The 27,479-nt window shown below is 43.0% G+C and overlaps 1 protein-coding gene and 1 long non-coding RNA gene across 2 annotated transcripts in view; one reads left to right on the top strand and one right to left on the bottom strand.

Moving 5' to 3' along the window:
- FOXD2 (forkhead box D2) overlaps nt 1-2,859 on the top strand; it is an 82,002-nt gene extending 79,143 nt beyond the window's left edge. The window contains exon 3 of the mRNA XM_077333824.1: nt 2,748-2,859. The gene's annotated coding sequence lies outside the window, so the exon portion shown is untranslated. The remainder of the gene's footprint in view (nt 1-2,747) is intronic.
- LOC143835717 (uncharacterized) lies at nt 1,769-26,891 on the bottom strand. Its single transcript, XR_013230325.1, has 3 exons — nt 26,865-26,891; nt 25,691-25,792; nt 1,769-1,863 (listed from the first exon to the last, which is right to left on the bottom strand). It is a non-coding gene; the product is annotated as an uncharacterized LOC143835717 (long non-coding RNA).
- Between the last annotated feature and the right edge of the window lie 588 nt (nt 26,892-27,479).

Genomic DNA, 27,479 nt, shown 5'->3' with positions numbered 1-27,479 from the left:
TAATCATTGCCTTTAAACACACACACACACACACACGAACAACAACAAAAACAAACTGATTTCTTTACTTTGACAGCCAGCAGTTCACCAGTTGCAGATCCCCTTGCTGTGCATTTGCAGCAGGTTGGGCTTATTTCTGCAGTGCCAGAAGATTGCCAGTCAATGCCTGGGCAGCCAGGGAAGGAGTACAGTTGTTTAGCATTAATTTTTCCTCTTTCCCTTCCCTTCCCTTCCTCCCACCGCATCCCCTTCCACTCTGTTGCAGCCTCTCTTCTTTGCAATGCTGCTTTCCCCAATACCTGCCTGCTACATTGACAGAGCTCAGACATTGAGATGGGACTGCAGACCACTGCCCACCTTCAGCAGCAAGGCACAGGGAGGCTTGTTCAAGGCACCATTTCTCACTCCTCTCCTGAGGGGAAAACATGCTCCGCCCCTTGTGGGCCTCCTGCTTGAGAAACAGTGGACGTGCAGAAATTATTTCCTACCCTGTGAGGTTTCATAGAGAAATCTATCTGTCACTCGCCATTGAGAGGTCAGGGCCTGTGAGTGGCTGGCCCTCCAGCCTCTTTGCTGGCATTGGTCTAGTAGGAGCCTCAGAAGAGTGAGAGGCCAGAGGTTCAATTTCAGTCTTGGGCCCCTCTCTGGAGCTACTCTTCTCTCCCTACAAACCAGAGGAGAGGTTTGACTATTCCTCCATAGCCCACCCTTAGATAGCTTTTTAAAGGGCTGCCTGCTTGGAGGTGGGCTGGCCCTAGGCTCTGCCAAACCTAAAAGGAAGCACAGTGCCCAGTGCCAGTGCCTCCCCCCAGGGCCTCTGTGCCTCCTGCCCCACCCTTCTTTCTGTTCACTTCAAAGGGCTGTGTGCTTGTTCCATGCAGGCTCTTGCCCCTCCATCTCCCTAGGACTGTCTGTTCCTGCTGCACCTCCCATGGATGTGATAGCTGCTGTGGCCTCTGCTTTGTCCTGAGGCTGTCTGGAGAAATCTCCTCTTTTGCTGGGTTCTCAGTTGTTACTGGCACCTCTTGGCCAGCCTGCTTTGCTGCTGTCTGCCAGGATGTTTATGGAGCTGGTATGTATGGGACTGAGACTGGGGCTGCTGGCTCAGGATCCTAGGTTACAGGAGTGTTGATTTTTCAGACTTGTATCCTTTGCTGTATGGAGTTACCAGGCCTGCCTGACCTTTGCTATGCAATGCCACCAACATGCAAGATCAGCATTTACCTAAGCAACCATCCCTCTGATAATTTGTTTAGATTCTCAGCTCTAGCTTCCCACTATGATGAATTTCATCTTGTTTTTAATCTTTGCTCCCTAATGCTGTTCCTGGATCCCATAGATGGACCCAGCTATGACCTTGGATCTTGCATTAGTTATTATATTTTAATAGCCATGATGGACTCCATGTAATTTAAGGTGATTCTAGGGAAATGTTTAAACAAATATTTTTGGCACTTTAAAAGAAAAATAGCAGTGGTGGGGCTTGTAATTTGGATTGGGTCTGTGGCATAGTGCATTTAACTTGCTCCCAAGCTGTTTTGCTAATCAAACAGAGTTCCCGCAGCTGTTATTAGTCCTGGAAGGGAATAAAAGACCGGCACCTTTCTCTTAGCTGATCTTTTCCTCTTTCCGGATAATAATGGTATAAGGTGGTTGGTTTCAACATAGTCACCAAAGTAGGCTTGCCAATTTTGAGGCAGGGCCTGGAGCTGTCCTGGAATTACAACTGATCACCAGACTGCAGCAACTAGTTTCCCTGCAGAAAACGATGGCTTTGGAAGGTGGACTCAAATCCCCTTTGAACTCGGACTCCTGAATCCATCTCCAAGACTCCAGAAATCTCCCAGCCTGTAGTTGGCTGTCCTGCAACAAAACCACACGAGTGAGAAGAGTTAATGGCTGCTATTTTCATTTTGGAACGCTGGGAAGATGCAGTCAAGGATCCTCCTGACCATTTCCACATGGAGGTGGACAATATGCTCTGCCTCTTGCTTGCAAACGTGTTATTGTAAGCCACGTGTTTGGCTGCTTCCTGATGGGAGACACCTCCCGCATTATCCTACCATCTTATCGCAGCTTTTCCCTTCCCAATGAGGTGGCAGAGAAGATGGAAGCATGGACAACCTGCAGTTTCTCACAAGCTCCTTGGGTTGTCAATCAATGCAAGCTACCAATCCCCACGCAGTGGTGATTTTGGGGATTCAAGCTTCTCCCCCCCTCCCCTAGTCTGGAAATTAATTCAAAAAATACACTTCTGCATTGCTACAGGATCATACAACAACAATAAAACATTTTTCAACATTTCTTTTCAGGATTCTTTGTATAGTGGTCTTGATTTATGTTCAGTTAGATTTATGATAGGTAGGCTATGGTAATTGGACCCTGATGATTGTGTGTTCACAATAAAGGTTAAAAATACAGAACATGGATGCCATTCTAACAGGGAGAGGTCTGCTTCATCACATGCCCCCCCCTTCCCCTTTCATGCCTTATCACCAGAAAGCAAAAACAAGAATGTGCTTTAGATAGGGTTGCTGTCTGTTCCCAATATTATTATGCACACTGAAGAGAACACAGCAGTACATTTTATTTCTACTGATGATACATGGGCAAGTCGCTTTGTCGTCCTGTAGCAATGCAGACCGTGCCATTAATTTTTTTTTAGCAATCCAGAAATGGAGAGGGGAGAGAGCAGGTGTGAGGCCAGGCAAAACGCTAGTGAGACCATTGCATGTTTCTTCTTTCAGACAAGAAAGAGAAAGTGGATTCTCCCACATTTCCTCATTGCGGGACAATGGGGATGAAAACTTGCGCCAACCACTGGAGAGCTATGGGCTGCTGCTGATGTCACAAGGAAACAGCATTAAAACCCACAAACAACGAGAGACTGGGCAGGGCAAATTCCTTGTGCAGAAATGGACTCTTTCTACTACCCACCAGTTTGGCCCTTATTCTTCATCATCTTTTACTGTAAGTTACAAATGTAGATCTGGTGGATCTACAATCTGCCTTTCCATCTACATATAACTTGTACTGTTCATCTTAATATGGCAGTACTTTTACTCAGACCTAGTTTTCTTTTCTGTATGACATACCCCTTATTGTTTGTTAACAATTATAAGCAATGTTTATACTTCCCCATTAATGCATCTATCTGTTCTCTGAAACCACAAACATAATGGGAATTAAATATTTGGTCCACAGTAAAAATAAACACACACACACACACAACAAAAACCAAAAGGTTCAGGACTTTGTTCTGTATTTGGAAACTTTTGTGATTTCCAGACCTAGCTCAGCAAGCTATACCTTGTAACTATGTTTATGGACAGTATCCCCTGCTGTGTTTACATGACTCAGCAGTGATTTCTGAACTGTTCCAGTTTAAAGCTAAAGTGAGGTAGATAAAATATTCTTGATTTTAATTAAAAGAAACTCTATTGTGTGATTTTATTACTCAGCCTTGTTATTTCAGTGTTTGACAATAAAGTTATATGATACCCTGTGGGTCCCTATACTTGCATTATAGGGTTACTTATTCACACATCTGCCTCTCTGTTCTTAGAACCAGATCAGTTCTTGAAAAAAAAATCCTTGAATTACACCAATGTTCCCCCAGGATTCAATTTAATGAGAAATTGTTGTATTAATGGTTTTTGTAAGCAAATATACTTACTTCATCTCTAAGATTCTTGTATAAAAAGAAGCTATGGGAAAGGCTGCTGATGGAGAAAACAAGGGAAGATGTCAAACCTACTGAAGTGGAGTGGAGAATATAGGGGATGCAACCAAACAGTTTAATGACTATATACTGTATCATAGAACTGCAGAGTTAAAAAGATCTATTTGGTCATCCTATACCCTGCATAGAGGCAGATCCTATCTTATGCAAATTATATATGTAGATGAAAAGGTATATCTCATGAACAAAGAAAAAAATGTGTATTCATTGAAGTTTTCACTCAGAAGTTTTCATATTTGTTCTTCCTTGGGGAATTATTTATAGGCAGCAAACAAGTGAATTTCTGGAGTATAATATGTGTTATTTTAACTCAGACCATTTCCAAATTAAGGGACATGACTTGTTTTAGCTTCTTTTGAATTTCTTTTGGATACTGCAAGTCAACTCTGTGCTTTCCACATTTGGGCTTTACTAACCTCATTTCCCAGGCTTTCTGCATCGAGTCTGCATTGAGTCTGCATTCTGCAATCTCCCATCATACTTTGCTCTTGTCATTTTTTTTGCAAAATGCTGCCTACTTGCAACTTTCTTTTCATCGCACCCCATAATTCCATCATTTTGCACTCTTGATTGCCTCCCTCCCAAGTGTACTGAATGTTTTTTTAAAAAGTCTAGTTTATCGCATTACAATGCTGCAATGCAAGACTGTTTTAAAAATATCCTTAGAAACAGCATTGTAATGCAATCAACCCCCTTTTTAAAAGGTAGATTTTTCAGAACAGAGGAAAGGGGGGAGGAAGAGAGAGAGGATGAGAATTAGGAAAAGGGTATGAAGAAGAAGAAGACTTGGTTCTTAAATGCTGTTTTTCTCTCCCCGAAGGAGTCTCAAAGCAGCTTACAATCACCTTCCCTTTCTGATTATGCATGGGGTAGGAAATCCAGGATGGTGGCGTCAGAGCAACCCCAATTATGTATGATGCTGCCACTATCCCAGCCCTGGCCCGGTGCAGCGCCCTGGAAGACCTGCAGCAAGGGAACGCGGAATTTCCCATGTTCCCTGGGATGCTGTGGGGGCTGGGTCGGGCCAGTGCCATGCATAATCGGCAGAGCTGGGCCTTTTGGCCTGGCCCTTCCCCTGACCTACAGTGTCCCTGCAGGGACACCGTATGCCCCTGTCAGCTCCATGGAGCCACAGAGCTTGCTGGGGAGTCCACCACCCCCAACTTGGTGGGAGAGCGGCATGCCACTCCCTGCCATTTTGCAGTGGGGCCCCCATTCCCCCACTCCCCCCTGCTGCTGCCTCCAGGCAGTGTGCCAGGCTTTCCAGCCCTGGCGTTTGGCGTGTGTGCGTGCGCTACACCAGGGCAGCCCACATACTCTGAGGGATTCCCTCCCATGTAAGTAGACAATGCCAGCTCAATGCCTGGCAGCCATGCATAATGTGTCCTTGTGAGACTGAGAGAGCCCTGATATCATTGCTCGGTCAGAACAGCTTTATCAGTGCTGTGGCGAGCCCAAGATCAACCCGCTGGCTGCATGTGGGGGAGCACGGAATCGAACCTGGCTTTCCAGATTAGAAGTTCGCACTCCTAATCAGTACACCATTATGGCACCATAATGGCAGGCATGGAAAAAAGCCTGGAAGCATGCATTTCCCCATTGGGCAGCCCTCAATTAGATTCTGCCTTGAAATATAAAATTGCTTTAACCAGGATTTTCCAAGGCACACGTTAAGTCAGAGGACAACTTGGGACTGTGCCTGGAAAGGTAGATTTCTGTGCAGAAGTAGATGGAAAAGTTGGCCCTTTAAAAATGCAAATTCTAGCAATATTGCTAGTGTGGAAATGGTCTAATTGTACTTCACAGCACTTAACTTTGTTTGCTACCTACAGGCAGAAGACACATATGCAACTTACAGTATACTTATTTTTCAGAACATGGCATGAAACAGTGCATGGTAAAACTTTTCATAGCCAAAGTGTGGCTTCTGGTGTAGTCCTAGTGCAGACCAACGAGATGGGAGATGATGAAAAGAAGAGAGCTTGGGTGCTGACAATAAAAGAGGGGAGCAAAGAACAAGAAAGAACTAAGTACCCTTTTGAGGAACTCTTATCTTGCTCCCCCCCCCCTTCTGAATCACTTTTGGCAGTATTGCAAAAGACAAATTTAATGCCCCCCTAGCTTGGGAAATATGCTCACGGGTTTTTGAGAAGTGAGAAAAAGGAAGCCAAAAATTACAGGATAACACTGCCATGGAGCAGATGAAAGACTTCACAATTGTTTTCTTCTGGATCATTTTGCTGGTGTCTCAATCGCAGGACAGCAGTTTTAGCTTTGCTAACTTTCTCCCCCAGAACTGATGGTAAGTTAACCTCATTAACTTGCATCACCCTGCAGCTATGCAAAAATATGGACTTCTAATTTCATTTTGTCAGGACTTGGCTGTCTACCACGGATATACTGTATTTAATCTTCAATAAGTAATTTTCTTAGTAGTTTGCTTAGTATGAGTACAGCATACATATAACAATCTAAGCAGGAGAATAAGGAAAAGATCCAGAATGGATTCATAATGACTCCATGTAAGTTCTGTTTATATAGGTTACTGCATTCTTGATTCAGCCTCCCAAAGTAGCCAGTGGGGTAGAAAATAATAGGAAATGAAACAAATGATAACTTGTTGGATAAAAGAGACTTGTCACCATTAATAATTCATGCCTGTTCCTCAATGCACCAAGCTGTCAATTGGAAATTGGACTGGACCAAGATAAAAATGATTCGTAGAAAGAAGATCATATCAGAAAGACACCAGAGTGAACTTAATTTATGGCAAAGGGCTTAACAAAGCAACATTGACACCTTCAACTGGAGAGAAGCCTTTTGAACAAAGTCCAAAGTTATGAAACAATTACAAATGTTTTGTTTCAGAGATGGAATAGTGGGGAAGAAAAAGTCAATTCAGATTTTAAGATGGAATATATAAAAAGATCTGCAGAAAAATGTAGGGTTTGCTGGGTTCTATTAAATATATTAACAATGTTATTCAGCAGTTCTTTTGCAGAATGCACCAGGACACTGCACCAAAAATTATAAAGATGCGACTTCTCCCCCCCAATAAAATCGTACCACTGTTCTAAAGGTAACCCTCACCAACCAGTGAAATGAATGTGCATGCATAGGAATTTTTTAAAAAAAATACATTTTCTGAGGATCAAATGGTGTTAGCAGTAGTGGTCACCAAACTGTGGCTCTCCAGTGCTGGCAGGGGCTCATAGAAATTGTAGTCCATAGACATCTGGAGAGCCAGTTTGGCCACCCCTAGCCTAGATCATCAAATGGGAGGGGGCTGTTTCAGAGTGCACCCTGTCCTTGCGTACTTAGATGATTCCTGAACACTGTAATGGCATCTGCAATATTGTCCCAGTGGCTATATAAGAGACGTGGGCAGTGATAGAAATCTAATTTAACACAAGGGATGGGAGAACAGCAGTCTGTTTTTTTAAACACATTTTTCTTTCAGTTTAGACTAGAAGCATTTCTAGGACAACAAAGGTACCTCAGCTTGATTCAAAAGTGGCTTGGCACTTATGAGTTTTTATGCTAAGCATTTTAAAAAACAACCCTTGTGTTCTGAGAGTTCTGGTATGGCTTGTAATGTTGACATATGCACACTTTGTGTTGTGAACGTATCCATTATAATATTGCACTTGCTGTGACTGAGAACCATTTGATAACTAGAAATTTCAGCAAGATCCCTGTATATAAGAGAACATTTTAAAAGCCCTCAATGGTTTGGGCCACAGTAGTTTAAGAACTGCCTCCTCCTGTAGGAACCTATCCAAGAATTAAAATCAACCTCAGTTGCATGTTCCCCACCCTCTTAAGTGAGGCGGGTAGGGGCAAGACATTCTCTGTGGCCTTACATCATTTGTAGAACTGCTTCTTCAGCTTCTCTAAATTTACAGAACTTGTGAATATATATTTTAATTTTTTTCCAGGCATTTGGCATTAAGAGTTAAGGGTGGGCGGGGGGGGAGTGGAAAGGGGTAGAATGAGCTTTTGAAATTTTCTGAAACTATTTTTAATCTTATTGAGAATTTTAAAATGTTTTGTTAGTTGTAATAAAGCAAAACTTCCTGGAGATGAGCTGTACTTCCAGGGGCTACTCAGACCCCACCTGGAGGCTGGCATCCCTAAACCTCATTGGGATACAATGCCCCCACAGCCACCTAGCACCTTCTGACCTATTTCAGGTCAAGAAATCATTGCAGAGAGGAGGTAAGGTTTCCAGATTGGTGTAGGTGTATGTTCTGGAATTCTACATTACCTAGGTGTGCATAAACCTAAGGTCAAGACTGCTGTGCACAAAGAGACTTCCTCTTAGGGTTGCATCTTCCAAGTGAGGCTCTCTACCCCACATCCATCACAGGGAGTCTGCTACGGGGAGAGGAAGGGAAGGTAATTAGAAAATGCTTTGAGACACCTGAGGTCTAATGGGTGACTGCGGGCCATTTCCAGTATTCTCACAGCCCCATATCCCTCACAGATTGTCTATTGTGGGGAGACAAAGGGAAAAGGTGTTTGTAAACCACTTTGAGACTCCTTTGGGTACTATGGCAGTGTACAAAAATCCAGCTCTTCTTCTAAGGAGCAACCATGAAAGAAGCATGTGGGCACATAACATTTTATCAACAGTAAAAAAATTGAGACAGAAGAAGCAGGGCGTACACTTGTGTACTGTGACTACCCCATGTGGATTAGGGTAGGGGTACATTTCAGTGTCTGTGGCCTAATTCACACAAGAAGGGAAATGACATTGAATGCAGAATTGGGAGGAATTGGTTGCCATGTAATTTCCCCCTAAGAAGAGTCTCCAGTCTGATTTTCCCTTTACATATCTGAAGATATGGCTCTGGAAAGCTCATCTGTAACCACTATGCCACAATTTCCAAAGGTCAGTCCTTTCCCACATTCAACAAACATTCCAAACCACAAGTTCTTGACACCCATCTCTCCACACACAACACTCATATTCAACCCCATGCCCTTACGGACTGGGCAACTCCTCCCCTTCCTTTTCCCACCGCCAAGCTCTAGCGCCCGTTGTATTCCTGGATACAACGGGCTTTGCCCCTAGTAAATACATAAAATCACATAGAACACAAGAAACAATAGCCATCAACAATAATGGTGGAAGACCTAAACTATTTTCTTTCCCCCACTCAGCTCTGGCCGATGACAACAGGCCCCAGAAATCCACAGAAAAACCACCATTGTCCTCAGGAAAGGTGACCATCCACAGATGACAGGCATGTGCCTACTGGGCCTATACAGGGAGGGACCAGATCTCCCTGGCCTTGCCTCAATCAAATGCCTGGCAGAAGAGCTCTGCTCGGTGTAGTGGTTTCTCGCAGTCTCACATAACTCACAGGGTGTCTGCTGTGGGGAGAGGAAAGGGAAGGCGACTGTAAGCTGCTTGGAGACTCCTTTGGGTAGAGAAAAGCGACATATAAGAATCTCCTCATCCTCCACAGCCCTACTAGCCTCTATTCCCCAAACTAGTCCTAGTCCCCAAACTCTGCTCTTCCCAAACTCTACCCCAAATCTCCAGAAATTTCCCTGCCCAGAGTTGGCAAGCGTGATAGATGATTAGTGGAGCTACTCTAAGGGATCTCAGAATGCTAACTTGCAAAAATGCAGACCAGGGGTCCACAACCTTTTTGAGCCTGCAGGCACTTTTGGAATTCTGATATAGTGGTAGGCACAGCCACAAAATGGCTGCTGCAGTTAACCTCTAATCACACAGCAAAGTTCCTTTTACTATGGCAGCAGCAGCATCCAAAGCAACATATTAAAAATGTGCCAAGACCATCAAGCCTTTAATGCTCAATTATGAGCCTAGCTTGGCCAAAGTTTTACCTAGCCCTGCCCATTTTTCTAAAAATACTTGGTGAACCCAGAATAAAGTGTTAGTTGGCATCTACAGGCACCACGTTTAGGAGCCCTGGTTTATGCTATTTTCTATATATGGTAGGTACTATGTATATTAATTTGCTCCTGGAAGACTTAACTGAGAAGAGACAGCAGATAATATTCTCTGGAGATACTTAGATGTCGTTGATGTTCAAGGCACAGATAACATTTATAGACAAATGCACATCTTTTAGTCTAACTACTGAAGCAGTAGGTGCAAAATTAAATGGACTTTGAGGAAAGGTAGAGGACAGGAAGGCCTGGAGGATCATTGTCCATGGGGTCGCGATGGGTCGAACACTACTTCATACCTAACAACAACATAAATGCAAAATAAATAAATAAAAATAATACTGTTATCTAGAAAAATATTTCCTAAACACTGTTTACATATTTCTGAATTGAAGGTATGTTTCTTTTTTACTTCTAGCACCAAACCCGATCTTCTGCCAATGTTTTGCATATTGTTGTTTGTCTAGATATTACCCATGTTCCATTCATACTGCAGTTCACTATATATAAACATGAAGCAACTCTCTATAGTCATTTTTAAACAGCTTTTCAGCCTCAATGGTATTTAATTTCTGTTTGTCCAACCATGAAAATGCAGCCATTCAAAGCCAGTTCCCCATAAAATTCAGATTGAAACTGTACCTCCCTATATTTATAATACAAATACATTTTCAACTGCTCTTAGGAGCAGAAATATTTCCATTTCTAAGTGCTGACCTAACACAGCTGTCTATGTGTATCTGTTGTACCACTGATTTCAGAGGGATTATCAAGGATTTCCACTGAAGAATGTGTTAAGGGTACAGGATTATATTTACATTGCCCAATCCTTGAGATCATCGAGTTGAGAGTGATCAGTGTAGCATTTATCTTGTTTCTGCATATGGGAATATGGAGTGGAATCAGACTGATGACATAACAGGAACTCTTCATTAGGGACATTTCACCAAGTGGGAACCTCTGCTCCTGGTTCTTTAGTCTCAAATCCTCATATTTATGCATTTAAAATATTTTTATGTTGCCTTTGTACCCAGCTGAAGATCCTCAAAATGGCAAGCAATCAAAAACAATAGAACAAGCTTTTGAAAAATTTAGTAGAAAACAAAAGCAATAGTTAAAACAGGAAGGAATGTTATCATGGGCAAGAGCCTACATGGATGGACTGGTGCTATGTGTCCTGCCACTGATACCCACACTGGTCTAGGCAAGGGAAGCTGGACACCACCCCAGGGCACTCTGGGAGTACCAGTAGCCAACTGACTCAGTTCCGAGAATATGCCTTTTTACATGGAAACTGTGCGTCACACACAAATCTTCATCGAGACAATGACCATCCACCCTTCCTGACATTCTCCCCCTCCCAATCATTGTATTGCTAAATAGTGGCTGCAGACTTTTCTCAATCTCATCCTAAACCTTTGTTTACTCTAAAATCCCGTTTCCTGCTCCAACATTAAGCCAGCTTGCCAAGAGTTTAATTGCTCTCATCAGCTAGACATTACACTGATTATGCACAGCAATGGCGGTGTTTATGGGGTACACAATAAAGTGGCGCACATTGGTGTGCTGCTTTGGTGACAGACCAGCCCCACGCCAAAAAAAATTTTCCATTGGGGAACACCACCATAGTGGAATGGTTCCACTGCGAGGTGGTGGTGGTGGCCGCGGGGGTTCATTTTACAGGAAGGTGGGGTTGAGGGAGACTGTGATCCCAAGTTCCTGCAAAAGTGAGCACAAAGCCCCAGTCGACTCCATGGCACCATGCAATGCTGCAGAGCCAGGTGGGGCTGATCAGGTCCCTCCCAGGCCACCATAGCATTGTGAGGAACTGGGCCTTCCAAGCCAGGCTTTTCCTGTGTGCACGGGCCCGCCCCGTACTAGCCTCTGATGGCGACCATGGCAACAAAGGGAACGTGGAGGAATCCATGTTCCCTTGCTGTGGGCCATCCAAGGCCCTGAATTTGGCCTGGGTCAGGAGGGGCCCAGGATGGTGTCATTGTGTGCATGCAGGGATTAGCCCTGCTGCCCTGCTGCTGCCAGCCTGGCCTTTCTGTCCTGTGCATTAGATAGCAGCCAGTTTCTGGATTCTTTCCCCCCCTCTATCTTTGCAGTAAGCAGTTCTATTTAAGTTGACCCTTAACTTCAAGAGTGGACTGTTGTAACCTGTTTTATCCAGGGCTACCTTTGAAGTTTATCTGAAAACTACAACTAGTCCAAAACATGGCTGGTCATTTTTTGACTGGGGTAAATCACCTTTGCTTAAATTCTTTCTGGATTAAATTTAGACTGTTTTTTTTTTTACCAGTTATGGTCCAGGTCAACCTATCTGAAAGACCCAGTATGAAACCATGTATCCTCTTCATTCCTCTCAGCAAGACTTTCTTATCATTTTATGCTGGATGGCACAAACTGCCACTGCCTGATATCAGGCATTTTTGGTGACAGTCATGACTCGATAGCAGATATGGTCAAACTGTGGCTCTCCAGATGTTCATGGACTACAATTCCCATGAACCCATGCCAGTATCTGAAGACCTACAGTTTGGCCACTCCTGCTCTATAGAATAGTCTGCTAAAGGTGGTTTGGTTTGCCCCGAATCTTTTGGCATTTAGAAAAAATGTTTGTTAAGCCTTTCAAGATGTTAAAAGAATTGGCTGCACAGCTTCATATACTATTTCAGGGAAGAAAAGGGATTATATAATTTACAGATACACATGTGGAAACACACAATGTAGGACTGAAGGAGAATGTGTGCGTGAGCATGCTCCGGATCATGTGTAGACATAAGTTTAAGTATTGGATTAGAAATGTGTGGTCTTTCCACGCTGGGTTTTTCCAGTGGCTCCTGTTATACAGGAGATGTATGGTATATAAGGCAGCCAGGAATGTATTTTCACAGTGGTCTTTCCTTTGGAAATCATTAATATGGGTGTTGAAAGAGTAATACTGTGATCTCAGAAAAAAATATATTGGCATATGTTATTATATTCAAACATTCTATTCTGTTCCTTAGCATATGAGAATAATGGTCTACATGTAGGTTAGAGACATATTTATTTATTTCTGTGTTTGTGAAGTTTATATATGTTTAACTTTTGCTAATAAAAGGTACAGTAAAAGTGGCACTTAAAAGGTATTAGAGGCATAAACCCAGCTGTTGCAAAGGCCTATAATTTGGATTAAATATCCACTATTTGAATTTAACTCTGTGTGAGACCCTGACCTCAAAGTAAGTTAAGTTTTTTTGTAACTTATTGACATATTATATTACATCAAGATCATTCAAATTTTATGTTACCTGGAACGAGCTCACAGCATCATGGAATGGAGGTATAATGGATCAAACGAACATTTAATGATGTAATTGACCTCCCACAATGAAGCTATCTTTTGAGATAACTCCAAGTATAAGCAGCTACTATTCACCACTCTGAACATTCCCATTTGTCTTTCCAGAGCCCTTCCCATCCCTTAGCTCTGGCACAGTAACATGCCTTTAAATAGCTGATTTTTTTAAATAGAAAATATTCAGCTCAGTTCCATCAATTATGGGGAAATGAAAAAAAAATCCAGTCTGGGGAAAAATGTTAAATGGAATTTTATTTTACAAGTCTGAAAACATTTCTGGGTATTATTTTCACCCAATTAATATAGTACTACATCAGAGTCTAGGGTGTAGGAAACAAAAATGCCTCTAGGTTAGATGTCCCAGGTGGTACAGACACTCAGTGCTCATTTTGGGTCTCTGTTCAGCAGTGACCCAACTGCCAGAAGGGCACTTTACTTCTCTCTGAGTATCTGTCCAGTCACTAGCTGGTAGATTAGAGTATTTCATGTTAAGAGGACTGGCACTCCCAGCATTCTAGGCTTTACCTAGTGCATATGCCTCATGCTTTTGCTCTGACTAGCCTTAAGAGATATTAACCTCATTTGTGCACTCCCAGGTGATCTGTTGACAAACCACCTTCCTTCCAGCATTCAAAATAATAAGACACACACATTCTTGTGCAGCAATGGATCAAGCGAGATTACAAAGTAAAAATGCATATATGCAATCTTCTATTCTTTGCAAAACAAAGCCTTACTATTGTTATTCTAGGGTAGGCTTTTTACTCTTACAGCATTCTATCAGGCATTCATTACCATGAGTGTTTATCTGGACTGTCTATGTTAATTCCCCATGCTAATGACAGCCATCAAGATGGAGTCCAAGTGTGAGAGCTCCTTCAGAACAGACTTTTTAAAATGGACTCCCCCCCCCTCATATCCAGGGAATTTAATCCTCTGGCTTTCTGCCACCATGGGTCAACTCTTCCCTTCCTGTCGTTTCCAGGAAGTGATATAATCTAACATTTGGCATTTCCAAACCTTGGTTACCTCCCAGTTGTCACATCCCTATCTGGGTATAAAGGTCCTTTATTTGCTCTCTGCTGGTTAGAAATAAACTAAGCCATAAGTACTGTATGCTTGTGAGAGCCATCAATGGATTGTGGGTGCTTAGAACTAACTGCTGTCATATTTCCTGTCCAAACATTAATCTTGTTGGAATAAATGTGGGCATGCGATGTAGTGTGATATAGCCCAAAGCAGAGTGCATTTCTCCACACAAAAGTTTATAATTATAGTCATCCATTAATGACTGGTGAAACAGAGAGATCTATGAACAGATCATGTTAAGGGATGAGCAGATCATGTTAAAGGATGAGCAGCAGCAGCTGGGGAAGTGGCCATGGCTTTGAAGGTGGGAATGTTTGACCCTTTCTTCTACAATATTAAATTGTAGAAGAAGAAGAAGAAGAGTTGGTTCTTATACGCCGCTTTTCCCTACCCGAAGGAGGCTCAAAGCAGCTTACTGTTGCCTTCCCATTCCTCTCCCCACAACAGACACTGCAATCAACTACTTTTACAGGGGAAACATAATGGCAGAAAGCTATACAGGAACTAGTACAATGTACATGATGTATCCAGGTGTCAGGCAAGTAGATTCCATGTGTCATCTGGAAATGAGTCTACACTTGATCTCTCCTGTGGGCAGGTGTGAACTTCTGATAAACATATTTAGATGGATCAGAAATCAGGTAAATTAAAATGTACTGCATATCAGCTGATGGTTACATCTTTAATATTTTAATAGTGTGGCAGGCTATTTTATCTCCCAGATTCTAACAGACCCTACAGTGATAAATCAGCTTTCATACCAAATTGATTTGTCTCTGTCAGAAGGACTATAATTTTAACTTGAAAATGTTATATTTGCAGTTCAAACTTGAAAATGTTATATTTGCAGTTCAATCTATTGGTCATGGCAAAGAGGATAGGAACTAACTGGCTGAACTGACTCAAGACTATAATATGTTTTGTTTTCCTGAATCCTACTAACTTTTCCCGCAGCCACATGGCAGCTGTGTGGAATGTCATTTTAAAAGTTTGCAAGGGCCTGATTCAGCTTGAGACAATGGCATGAAATGAATTGCCCCCTACAGGCTTTTAATATGACATTACTACAGCTGTTGTGTGGAAAGCAAGCTGAGTAAAAACAACAACAGTGTCATTTGGCTCAGTATGTTTGCAAGCTAAGCTTAGTTCTGTCAGTGATGATGGCTATTTCATGACACTGTCTCATTGCATACAACCTTCTCACAGTCAGGGCAAGAGAAGATAATTTGTGCAGGATTAGGTACCTGTTTTAAGCAAAACTGCCAAGTAAAAAAATTCAACAAATTTCATCTTGTTTTCTTTAAAAACATGGGAACTACATCATCATAATCACCATCATGACTAGATTATTTTGTTTTAGAGAGGTTTGCTCGAAGATAGATCATTATGCTTTCAAAGCCTCATAACAGTTAAAACTATGGGCCATTTCGCACGGCTTCAAAGTAGCAGAATGGTTGCTATTTGGAAACGCTACTAATTTGACATAACCCACGACGTCGTAGACAATCTGCAACAATCCTGAAACCAATCAGCAAAAAGCGCTTCGTTGTGGCGCTTTCAGGGGAATCCAGAAAAGTGGATTCACCCTCCGGATAGCGATACACTCCTGCAACCAATCTGCAACAGTAGCGCTAAAGATCTGTGCGTTACCATTGTTGCTGGTTCTTCAAAGTCCCTCCCCCTGGCTCTCTCCTCCAAACTTCCGGCGAAGCGATCGCCATTTTTTTTTCTCTGAGCGAGCGGGGATAAACGCACCGGCGAGCCTCTTTCTGTTTAGAGGCTTCCCTGGCTTCAGTCCTTCACCTTTAGTCACTAAGCACAAACAACTGAAAAGCCCGTTTGCTGAAATAAAGTCCCTTTATTTTTTACAAATAAATTCAGCCGAAAATCGTGCCCGTGAGAGGGGGGGGGATTTTTTTTTTTATCACTCGAGGCAGCGTGCAAATGATCATACAATCAAACGACAGCTCACATTAGGCAGCTGGATGGGTCTCTCTGTAGCAACGAATCTACCTAGATTCATTGCTATGGGTCGTTTTTTTTAAAAAAAAAACCTTTCTTAAAGGGAAAGGGGCTGTTTGGGAGCATGCTAACGGCTGCCCATTGGCTGCTTGACGGCCAGGGGCGGGACGAGCTTGGCAATAGCGCTTCCTTTCTAGCGATTTCTGCCGAGACCGGAAGCCTGTGGGAAACGCTAAAAAACGCAACTGATTCCACTACAAAGGCAGGTATGCATAACGACGAATTCCACTATTTTAAATGGCGATTTTTCATTCCGCAAACAATTTGCAACAAAGATCCCTGTGCGAAAAGGCCCTATGTCTGTTAGCTATTGTGGCAAGGAGTTGGAATAAACTGGGGTTGCCATGAGGCCTGTAGGCCTTTATTTACCTTATTTTGATTAAGACAAATGATAAAACATGAAAAAAATAAACATTTAATATTTATGCATGAGATTAAAAATGCCTCAAGTTATTATAACCATCTGCTTATTAAGATCTTCTATGGATGCCATAATCCATATTTCTCTGATGTACAAAGTACAAGGGACATGGGGACCAGGGCCTTTTCAGCAGCCGGACAGAGACTGTGCTGGAGGCCAGTTTGGTACCATGTGTCCTTGCTTCTAGACGTATCTTTTAAATTTCCATCTTTTGGAGGATTCCCATGTTCACTTTTTTTGACTATAATGGATATTTTCCAATTTGATTGTATTTTTTACTTATCCCGGGCCTCTGACATTTGTTTGATATTGATTCTTTGTATTTCTATGTGTTTGGAACTGTTTGGGGTACAAGCTTTTAAAATAAATGAATAATAACAAGTAAGTGGGGTGGAATATTATCCTGCATGAAGGGGGAGAGATCCACAGTCTTACATCCTTTTTTCTTCCCTCCTACTGAGCTGCTTTCCCAGAGAAGGAACAAAAGGGAAAGAAGGGGAGGAGAACACCCATCCATCCAACCCCAGAACTTCTTTTCCAGATCAGGGGCTGGTGGCCCCACATGTTGACATAGCAATAATTTTTAATGAGAAATTTTTAGTATTTGTGTGGGAGAAGTGAGCATTGTGTACACAGATGCAGCGCTGGCCACCATGCTGTGGAGCTGGTCCGCTCCCTCGCCTCCCTCAGGCCTGGTGTGCAGAGTCCCAAGACAGATTCCTTTCAGGCAAAGGGAAACATTTAAGCCTGCTCACCTTTGAACTGAATGCGATGATGTTTACCTTGGCAAGACAAAGTGGCAGTTTTACAGATATTAAATACAGTCCTGAGGGGAAACTGGAGGCCGTCCGAAATTTTAATCACCCAATTTAGACAGCCTGAGGAGTCAGTTGAAGGGAAAACCTGTAGCACAAAAAGGACTGCACAAAACAGCCTAGTGCTTGAAAACAAGAGCCAAAAGGGAAAAATTATAGCACAGCCAAAAAAAAAAAAAAAAACCCTGGGAAACAGTTTTGTTTATTAATTATTTCTACATGAATGTAATTTCACAAATTAATCTCTAGCACCTTCTTGCACCAGATGGTTTCTTTTTAAGTATTTCCTGCTTCACTTCTACCTCAGCTAACCCCAACTCCCTTACATTTTCTGCAGTCTCCAGAGCTGCAAACTCTACACACGCCACACATTCATCTTTTAATTTGATTTTGCCTGTCAGGGAATATTGTTGGAAACAAGTTTAACACATCTTGAATCAAGATTGTTTTTTCCCCTGCAGAGTGTTTTGTGTGTGTTTTAAAAGACTTAGAGTGAAAGAGATTCAAAGGGCTTGTGAATGATACCTAAAAGTTATGGCAGGGTCAAGGCCCTGCTTACTGATTTTCAAGCATAGCAAAACAGCAAAGAAAAGGAAGAGAGAAAGGAAAATAAGAGGGGGGGGGTGCTCCCTGCTGCTTGTAGAAATCTGGCTACAAGTACTAAGACTTCAACAGGGCTGTCAGAAGACTCCCAACAGGAACGCAATTCATGTTGATTTTTCTGAGAAGGTTGTTACCCACATTTCACTGTTGATTTATTGTGTTTTAACCAACTCCTTATGGTACACTTTAAAGAGATAGGAGAGAGAAAAAAGACAACTTGCACTTCAGGAGGAGAATTGCTGACTCTTGGTAAAATGACAATTGGGATTATCCTGACAAAAATAAGACAAGGCCTAGTGATGGAGTTTCAAGAGGGTGTGCTGCAGCTTCCAGAAAAGCAATTTGCTGTCTACACAGCCCATTTGTTGACCACCTGCCATGCTTGTTTAATATTTGTCAGAATTTATGAAGGCTGCAGCTAATGGAGAATAACAAACACCATGTCTGCAGTTCCACATGAAGCTTTGACAAGCAAGATGCTGCAGTTACTGCCAGGCTGGAAGGTGAAAATATATATATGTGAGTTAGACCTTTAAGTTCCTCCAGGAGGACTTAAAAATAAGATGGGTACATTCTAAGACAAGTCTGATAAAGCCCAGTAGAATTTACACCGCCAAATGAGGCCTGGGGTTGCCATCTGCAGAATTCATTAGGCTGCCTTGATTGGCCTCTGTTAAACAAAGATGGGATAAAGTTTCAGACTTTTGCTGTGGGAGTCAAGCTAAAGTTTCAGGCTGATGATTTAGTCAGGTGTAAGCATGAAGTTTCCAATTTAGAGAAATAAATCTTAAAGTGGTTTTATTATCCTCTGTTTTACCCTGACACCCTGCTTCACCCCAGCTCCTTGTCAAAATTCACATGATGTGTTTATACAGGCCATGCTGTAATTGATTGGCATGCAGTCTAATATGGCACATAAAATGCATCTTCCGTGAAACTCACAGAGTTCAGTAGCTTCCAGACTTTATTATGGGAAGTTCCCATTTATCTGCCGTCAAAGTTCCCTCTTTCAAAATTTGGCCTCCCTGTAGGAAGATGTGTTCCAAATACAGCTCAAAGAGTCAAGTAGTCTCCAGGACAAAGGCAATGTGTTGTCCCACAAAACAAAACCAAACATACTTTTCAAAGCACTATTTGCACCTATTTCTGAGCAATCTAAGGGCAAAAGAGTTTCAGGCATCTTAGTCTGTGGTTGAAGAGCTAGATTCAGGTTCAGCAGCACCTTAGAGACCAACAAGATTTGGGGATAATAAGCTTTTGAGACTCATAACTTTTACTTAGAAGCAGCGTTGACTCTCAGCGTTGACTTATATCTTGAAAATTTTGTTGGTGTCCAAGGTATGAGTACAACATGTGTAATATCACAACTTAGAGATTATAATGATTTTTCCAGATGTTGTGTACCTTTGGAAATTAGCAATATATAGAAAAGTTCACACAAATATGATACATCTAGTTTGCAGTTGGCTGACTTTTTTCCAATTAAAGAGAAATGCCCAGAAGGAAAAGTCCATAAGTAAGGCTAGCCTGATCTTGTCCAGTTTTCAGAAGGTCAGCAGGGTCAGCCCTAGCCAGTATTTGGATGGGAGGCCACAGAGGAATACCAGGGTGGCTATACAGAGGCTACCACCACTGAATGTCTCTTGCCTTCAAAAGCTTACAGGGTCACCATAGGTCAGCTGCAACTTGGTGGCAAATATATTTATATAATATAAAAGAGGATGAACAATGATAGGTGTGTGAAGCATATGGTAAACAAAGGACCAAGCTAATGGAAAGAAAACACAAAGATCTGTGAGGGAGTTCTGCTAGTGCATTCTCAGCCTTAGGCTAACCTGATCTTTCCATCACCTGATTCATGCCTGTAGAACTCTGTTGGCAATGAATCTGCTCCTACTGGCTCAGACATAAAAGAAGCTATTTTTGTTTAATATTTCAACAAAAGGAAGAGGTTAGGAAGGGAATTAACATCCGCATAAGGACTGTTTTTCCATGGAGTTTACCCAGGGTAGCCAGCACACAGCCAGTTACAGTGTATATTTGTCTTTGCTAAGGCTGAGTGGTTTCTGTATAGATTCTCGCCAACTACTCTTGGGATGATGCAGCCCACAAAGCATGTTTTGCTGTGGTGAGTGCTTGTGTGTCTGACAGCAGCAACTGAAACAGCAGTTCAAGACAGAGCCCCATCAGGACCTAATAGTGCATGTCTAGGTTGGAGCTGCAGTCCTGAACATGATGCAAATTCCTTTGGGCCCCATCTCATTTGAAATCCACCTAAAGCAGAAGACCTGTGTCAAAAGTAAGATTGCACAGACTGATTCCAGTTAGTGCTCAATTCTGCACACTTGCTTAACCACTTTGAAAAACAATTAAGGAATTATTTAATCTTGATCCTGGGATATATGATTGCATATCCATAAAGGGAATAAGGTTGTAATATAATGGAGCACAGGATGGCTTTATAAAGGGCTGTAATCTAACACTATTTTTAAATGTGATCTTGGTCTCACTATACTGTTTCCTAAATTTTGTAATTCCATTTTTTGCAGTGCTTATGACTTCAGATCAAACACCTTTTTTGACATTGTTTTCAAGCAAGCAAGCGGATGTTTATGAAGGCTATCAAGGTACAGCATGCATTTAAAGAAATATTCACTAATGTTTATACATTACTAATGTGGTACAAAATAAAATAAATTCTTCATAAATAAAAATAGTACATGCTATATTAAAAAAACAAAATAGTATGCTGAGAATGTCTTTTACTTTCACCACCTTCGAAGAGCCAGAAAACGCAGATTCCTTGACCACTTAACAGCCAATCATTCCATCAAAGGCTGTTAGAACAGAAGTCTTAATGCTTCTCCCATTTGATCGTCCTCCCCGCCGCGTGGTCCGCAGCCTCAAGAAGGTTGCGGACCACTGCTCTACATAGTAATATCTATTTTCTGTGTTGCTTGATTTTCTAATTTTATTACCCTTCACATGGACAATTTTTTAACCTACATATATTTCAGACTGTCAGTTGTGTCCCACTATATGCATCTGACTCATGAAAATTTTATGCCATGTAATAAAATGGTTAGTTATATGGTTCTAGAAGACACTTTGCTGGTCTGTCTGAAATAAATGAACATTAAGGAATCTTCAGGATTAAAGAATCATGTGCTAAGCTTTTGGGATTGTTGACTGGGGCATCCTTGTTGGATCAATGCCATGCATACCACCTCTAACAGATGGTTGTTGCATTCAATTTTGACAATGCCAGACATCTGTTTGGGTATGGGAAGAATGAATGCTGGTGTCTCTCCACAATCCCCAGGACTATTATATCTAATACAAATGGGAACCTGCAAGGATTTGTGAGAGGCATCTCATTTCTCTCCCCCCCCCATTTCCTCTTTCCTTTTTCTAAAATGCCATAATTCCTCCCCCTTTCCTGCTTCCTTATCCCCTTCTAGGGTTGCCAAACTGTATTTAGGGCCTGGAAATGTCTGGAATCACAACAGATCTCCCAGCTATAAAGATTAATTCCCCCATTAGGGTTGCCAGCCCCAGGTTGGGAAATTCTTGGAGATTTGGGGGTGGAGCCTTGGGAAGGCGGAGAGAAGATACCTCAGCAGGGTATAATACTATACAGTCTATCCTCCAAAGCAGCCATTTTCTCTGGGGAAACTGATCTATGTCATTTGGAGAGCAGTTTTAATCTGGGTGATCCCCACCTGGAATTTATTACTGAAAACTACAGATGCTTTAAAAAAAAATAATGTTCAACTTTTAAAACTCTGCCCCATTTTTTTGTTTCACGTTTATCTGGGGCCCTTTTCAGGTTTGTACAAAGATCTGCTTTGTCTGTTCTCAGCTTCAATTACCAGATTAAAGTATTTAAAGATTATATAAAATATCTAGCCATCTGATTGGCATAGAGAAAGAAGCTTGGTAGATGGGATGACCTTGAACTGTGTTTATCAGGGCATCCAAAGGCAAGCTAGATGACCTTTGTGGAGAATCATGTTTGCAGGCAGAATTAGGCCTGCTGTGTCTGCTGTAGTGACTCCACTGCTAATGAGACAAATATCTTTGGTAACTGCCTGCCTCTTTGACAATGGGAATGGTTGAATAAAGCTGAAGAAGTTGGCTAGATGGCTGGTCATCTCCTCCACCTGCATAGCTTTTCACTGGATCACAGCCAATGTCTAGAAATTAGCCTGGGCATATAGGTCCTTAAGTGACTATTGCAAAAAAGCAACATAGGAAAAAATGAAAGTGGAAGCATACATAAAACACTTTTCCATTGAACACATTTAATTAGTACCAACATGCTTCTGTAATTCTTCATAGTCCAACCAAATGTGACAGTAAAACTTGCAGCTTCTAACACCTTTAATGGGTTGTCCTTACAGGATTGACTACTAACAGAAATTACACCATTGCTGGTCAAAGCAAAATCATTTAAAAAAATTCAAACAGATTCCAGTTTATTTTCTTACCTGTTGTAGAGATCTGTAGGAAGGGCCCATGTCTCAAATTTCATCCTGTTACTTTGTTATTATAAAACTAGAAAAAAAAGCCCATTTATAAAAATGGGCAGAGAGCAGGCATAGTGCCAGGGCTCCGTACCTGGGAGCTCGCAGAGCAGCTGGTGGGGACAGGCTGGTAAGCGGCGCGGTTTGGAGGTCCGGTGGTGCAGGCGATGGGGAAGGGAAGCACGCATGCTCGGGAGTCTGGGCATGCGTGCTGGAGCTAGGGGCAGGGGCGGCGCGTCGGGGCAAGCAACCAGGCATGCGCGTGAGTCCGCGCATGCCTGGTTCATTCACGTGGGCTGCCGGCCAGCGGGCAAGCCGCGCTGGCTGGCGGCGTGGCGAGCAGGACAAAGGGAAGAAAGGGAGAGGGAGCAGGAGGCCCGGCAGAAGGTGAGTGCGGAGCAGGGAGCGGCCGGGGGAAGGGTGAGTTGGTGTGGGGTTAAGAAGTGTGGGGACAGGGGCTGGGGTAGAGGCGGCAGATGGTTTTTGGGGCGTTGTGGCGTGTCGGGAAGGGGTTTGCGGAGGGTGGGCGGGTGAGCGGGCTGCGGGTGGGAGGCGGGGTGGGTTGTTTTTTGTTGGGAAGCGGCGGGAGGTAGCGCAGGGGTCTGGGGAGGGTTTGGGGGGTTGGGTGGCGGCGGGTGGGTGTTGGAGTGTGTGGCTGGGTGGGTTTTGTTGTCTCAGGAAGCGGCGGCGGGTTGGGAAGGGGTCTGGGGAGGGTTGGGTGGTTGGGTGGCGGCGGGTGGGTGTTGGAGTGTGTGGCTGGGTGGGTTTTGTTGTCTCGGGAAGCGGCGGCGGGTTGGGAAGGGGTCTGGGGAGGGTTGGTTGGTTGGCTGGCGAGGTTCTATTATTGGCGGCGGGCTGACGCGGCGAGAGGCGCTTCGCGCCTCTCACCGCGCCAGGCCGCCAGGCAAGGAACCCCCGGCAGCCGCGCTTCGCGCGACTGCCGGGGGCTCCCTGGGTCGGTGGCCGGGAGGAACTGGGTCGGTGGCCGGGAGGAACTGCGAGCCGCGCTGCGCGCGGCTCGCAGTTCCTGGAGCTGGGACTCGGAGGGACCAATCGGCAGGCGCTTTGCGCCTGCCGATTGGTCCCTCCGATTGTCTGTCGTGAGGAAGGGTCCAATCCGGACCCTTCCTCATCACGGACACATCCCGCCTCGGCAGGCCTTAACGAATTATTTAGTCCGTGGCGCCCATGGCGCCACGGGCGGTTTAAAGATTATGGGAATTCCATTAGGCTTTTTCTAATAAAAAAACCCACCTGTGCACATACCTGACCAGAGGTGAAATTGCAGAAAAACCCACAGAGAAGCCCATTAACACTTATATGTTTGACCTGCATTTTAGAAATCAGAACTGTTTCTGGAAACATTTGTTTGAATGGGAAGTTAAATTATTAAGATATATATTTGTTGTAGATGTTGTGCAGCTCTATCAAATGAGTTTATCACAGCTCCATTGCCATTGAAGGAGGAACTACTTATTGAACTACATACTAGTGAGATAGTCTTTTCATTTGGGGACTTGTAGTCATCATTGAAAGTGGCTTGTCAGTATGTTAATGGAGCAGCAATACAGGCAGTGATGTATACTGAGTTTGTAAGAAAGTCAGGGACAAGTCTGAGCTGGCGCTACACTTGCCAACCGTAGGGTGGAGCTTGAAAATTTCCTGGAATGACAACTGGTCTCCAGGCAATACAGATCAATTCCCATGGAGAAAACGGCTGCTTTGGATCGTGGACTGAAGCCCCTCCCCATACCACACTCTTTTTAGCCTCCACCTCCAAATCTCCAGGAATTTTGCGACACAGAGTTTGCAACCTTAGCTGTCACTGTCTTTCAACATTGCTGTCTCATCAGCCTCCACCACCACCAGTCTGTCCTAAGGTTTGCTATGAAGGTATAATGAGATAAACTGCAAGACTCTTTGGAAGAAAGGTAGAGAAAAAGCCGGAAACATATATGACAAATATTGAAATTAATTATCCATTTGATATGACTTGCCAGGAAGCAGACTTACCTTGTTGATCAGTGAACTACATTTGCCACCCCATCCCCTTCCAGTTAAGATAACCGGGTTTTAAGCTGTTTTTATATCTTATGTAAACTGCCACAAGCCGGCTGCATTCAGAGTGGCGGTCTATACATTCAATAATAAAATCAAATAAAAATAATCATTACTATTGTATCCTTTCTCCAAAGGGTTCTGTCCTGTCAATCAAATTTCACACAGACAGAAGCTTTAAGAATTCCCATTTATGGACTGATCACACACAGTAACCTAGTCTATTGGACACCTGGGGCAGGTGGGCAGGGCTTGGTGATGCAGAGGGCAGGACTGGGGGCATGCCTTACCTCTGATTTCTGGGATAATGTGCCACTTATTTCTGTCTCCACAATTCTGATAGGGAAGGAGACCTGATTGGCCTGTCATGAGGGAGCCTGCTCACTGGTTCTCCCTCCTCCTCAGAGATGGGCACAGAGTGGTCCTGCACTTGCCAGCCAACCCTGCAGCAGGCACTTGGAGCGCTGACTACCCAAGGGAGGCCATGAGTTGGGAGAAACCCCTGCTGCCTATGTGATAACAGTGGCCCACCATTTCCCAGGGTGACTGGCTGTTGCTCAATGGCATTGATGATGATGACAGCCAGTGATGACAGCCAGTGATGACAGGCGCTGGAGACAGCCAGTGTCAACAGCCAGTTGAAGGCATGGGGAATTCTCCTGCACCCTCCCAAGTGGCACCCAGGGCACAAGCCCTGGTCAATATAACCTGGTTATGCTACCAATCACAATAAATGGTTGGTAATGCAAAAAATAAAGTAATGGACATGAATAAAATAGATATGGACATCTTTATGTATGAATCTACTGGTTCATGTCTAAGGTAGAGTGTAAGGTTCTATTTTTTTAATGGCATATACAGGCTAAACTCTGTCCCCTCCCATGCTCTACTTTGTTCTGCTCCAGCAGTTTTTTTCTCTTCCCCACAAAATCAGATCTTCCCTCATTACTGATCTTTGCATCTCATCTGGCTGGCTCTCGTCTGCTTCTTTCTCTTTGTGTTAATGGTTGCAGTACATATCCTTTGCTGCCTATTATATAAAGCCCTTAACTCCATTTAGCTCCTCAGTTTGTAGCATAGTCTGGACATATGCCAGGAGAGACACAAGGAAGAGGTCTGATTAGTAGCAGTGCTACTTACCAAAATGGTAAGTTGGAAGATGGGTAGATGGAAGAGACAGACAGTATTTGCCATATCCTCCTTCTAATGTGAATGCTGGCTTCATATGCTCTGGACTGAGCCCTGACAATAAAAATAAAGTTTTAAGTCCCTAGTCAACCCAGATTCAGGTTACACTGTTTTTAATGGATCTGATGGATTAAGCAGCCATCACATTAGTAAGTATGGAAATATATGTATTTGCTCTGGTATTTTAGGATATTTAATAAGCTCTCACTCCATAACAATTTCTTAAGCTAAAAACTGACACAACTGGATGTGGTTGTGGAAAGAAATCCTGTACATAATAGCTGTGTGTTTTTTGGTTTTAATGGAACAGCACAGTTTCATGGGCAATAGCCTTAAAGGGTCCTGTACTCTTTAAAATGGAAAGATCTAAAGTCTAGTCAATGTACTTAGCCAGTAATCCCTGTAGAGCTTCAGATTTCTTGCAATGGGTTGCCTGCCTGGAGTGGCAAACACAGGTCTTTATAATTGTCAGTTTGGAGCACATTAACAGTCTATTATAAAAATGTAGTCTATCCCTCCCCCTCTCCCCTTTTGGTTGGTTGTTTCTGCATGGTGGGAAAGAAAACATTTTCCCAGTCAGCCATTTACTGTGCAACAGGGGGAAACTGTCACTCAGCTATGAGCAACCCTTTCTAGATAAGTCAAAATGATTTACCCTGTAAATAAAGATTGCTGTTTTCTTTAACTGGAAGAACTGCCCATGCGGGGAGACTTCCTATGGGAGGGGATGTGGTTGGCCTTCTGCATTTATCCATTCTGTTTGTCTTTTTTGAAAAAGCAACACTGGAAAGATTAACAAGTCTATCAGTGTAGAAACTGATCTATCAAAGCTAAGGACACAAAGCAGACCATTCATGCCCACTTTTCTGAAATGGCACTTCAAGTGCAGCCCAGCTTTCCCCATTTTGATCCCGATTAAAGGAGGGATTTCCCACCTCCCAACCACACAAAATGTCTTTTCAAATTATACATATCCAAGTGGGGATTGTGTGTGTTTGTGTGGGGATAAGACGGGGCTCTTTACATTTACAACTATACAAATGCAAAACATATTGCACAATTTGGCATCTTCTTTATCATAATTTGAAATTTTCTTGACTGTACTTGTGATATTAAAAATACTTACTGCAGGTCACAGAGACTTGGTTAATGATGCATATGAAGTGGCACAGTCTGCAAAAGAACAGAAAATCAATGTTAGACAAAAAAAAAAGAAAAGAGTTTCCTCTTAGTTCAACCAGAAGTCAAAAGTTAAAATAAGGTACTAGCAGGAGATTTGTGATATTATCCACAAGATTGTGAAAAATAAGATAACTTGCCATTCAATGCTGACTTTGTTCTAGCAAACAGAAGACAACTCGAAAAAGAAACATACTGGTTGAGAAATTTTGTTGCTTTGCAGGGTTTTAGATTGCTTAATAAGGACACTGACACATAACTTGTCATTAAATTTTGACCACAGCCTTTATTCACAATGTGAGCATGGCAAGCATGGAAAAGGTCTATTCCTCTTGTGGTCAGCCGACCACAAGGCAGCCCGATGCAGCCTGCCCCTCCACAGGACACCTTGGCCCTGCAGGCCACATGGTCCAGACACGATGGCAGGCTGAAATTGGGAGGAGGCAAAATGGAATAACCCTACTGGGCGTCCGCCTCTGTTGGGTTATCCTGCCTCCCAGAAATGCTATCCTTCAATCAGGCTTTAGCATCCACACAGTTCCTTAAGGGAACCCCCAAACCT

The sequence above is a fragment of the Paroedura picta genome, chromosome 4 (genome assembly GCF_049243985.1).
Source record: "Paroedura picta isolate Pp20150507F chromosome 4, Ppicta_v3.0, whole genome shotgun sequence".
Classification (NCBI taxonomy): domain Eukaryota; kingdom Metazoa; phylum Chordata; class Lepidosauria; order Squamata; family Gekkonidae; genus Paroedura; species Paroedura picta.
This window is presented reverse-complemented; position numbering and strand designations above follow the sequence as displayed.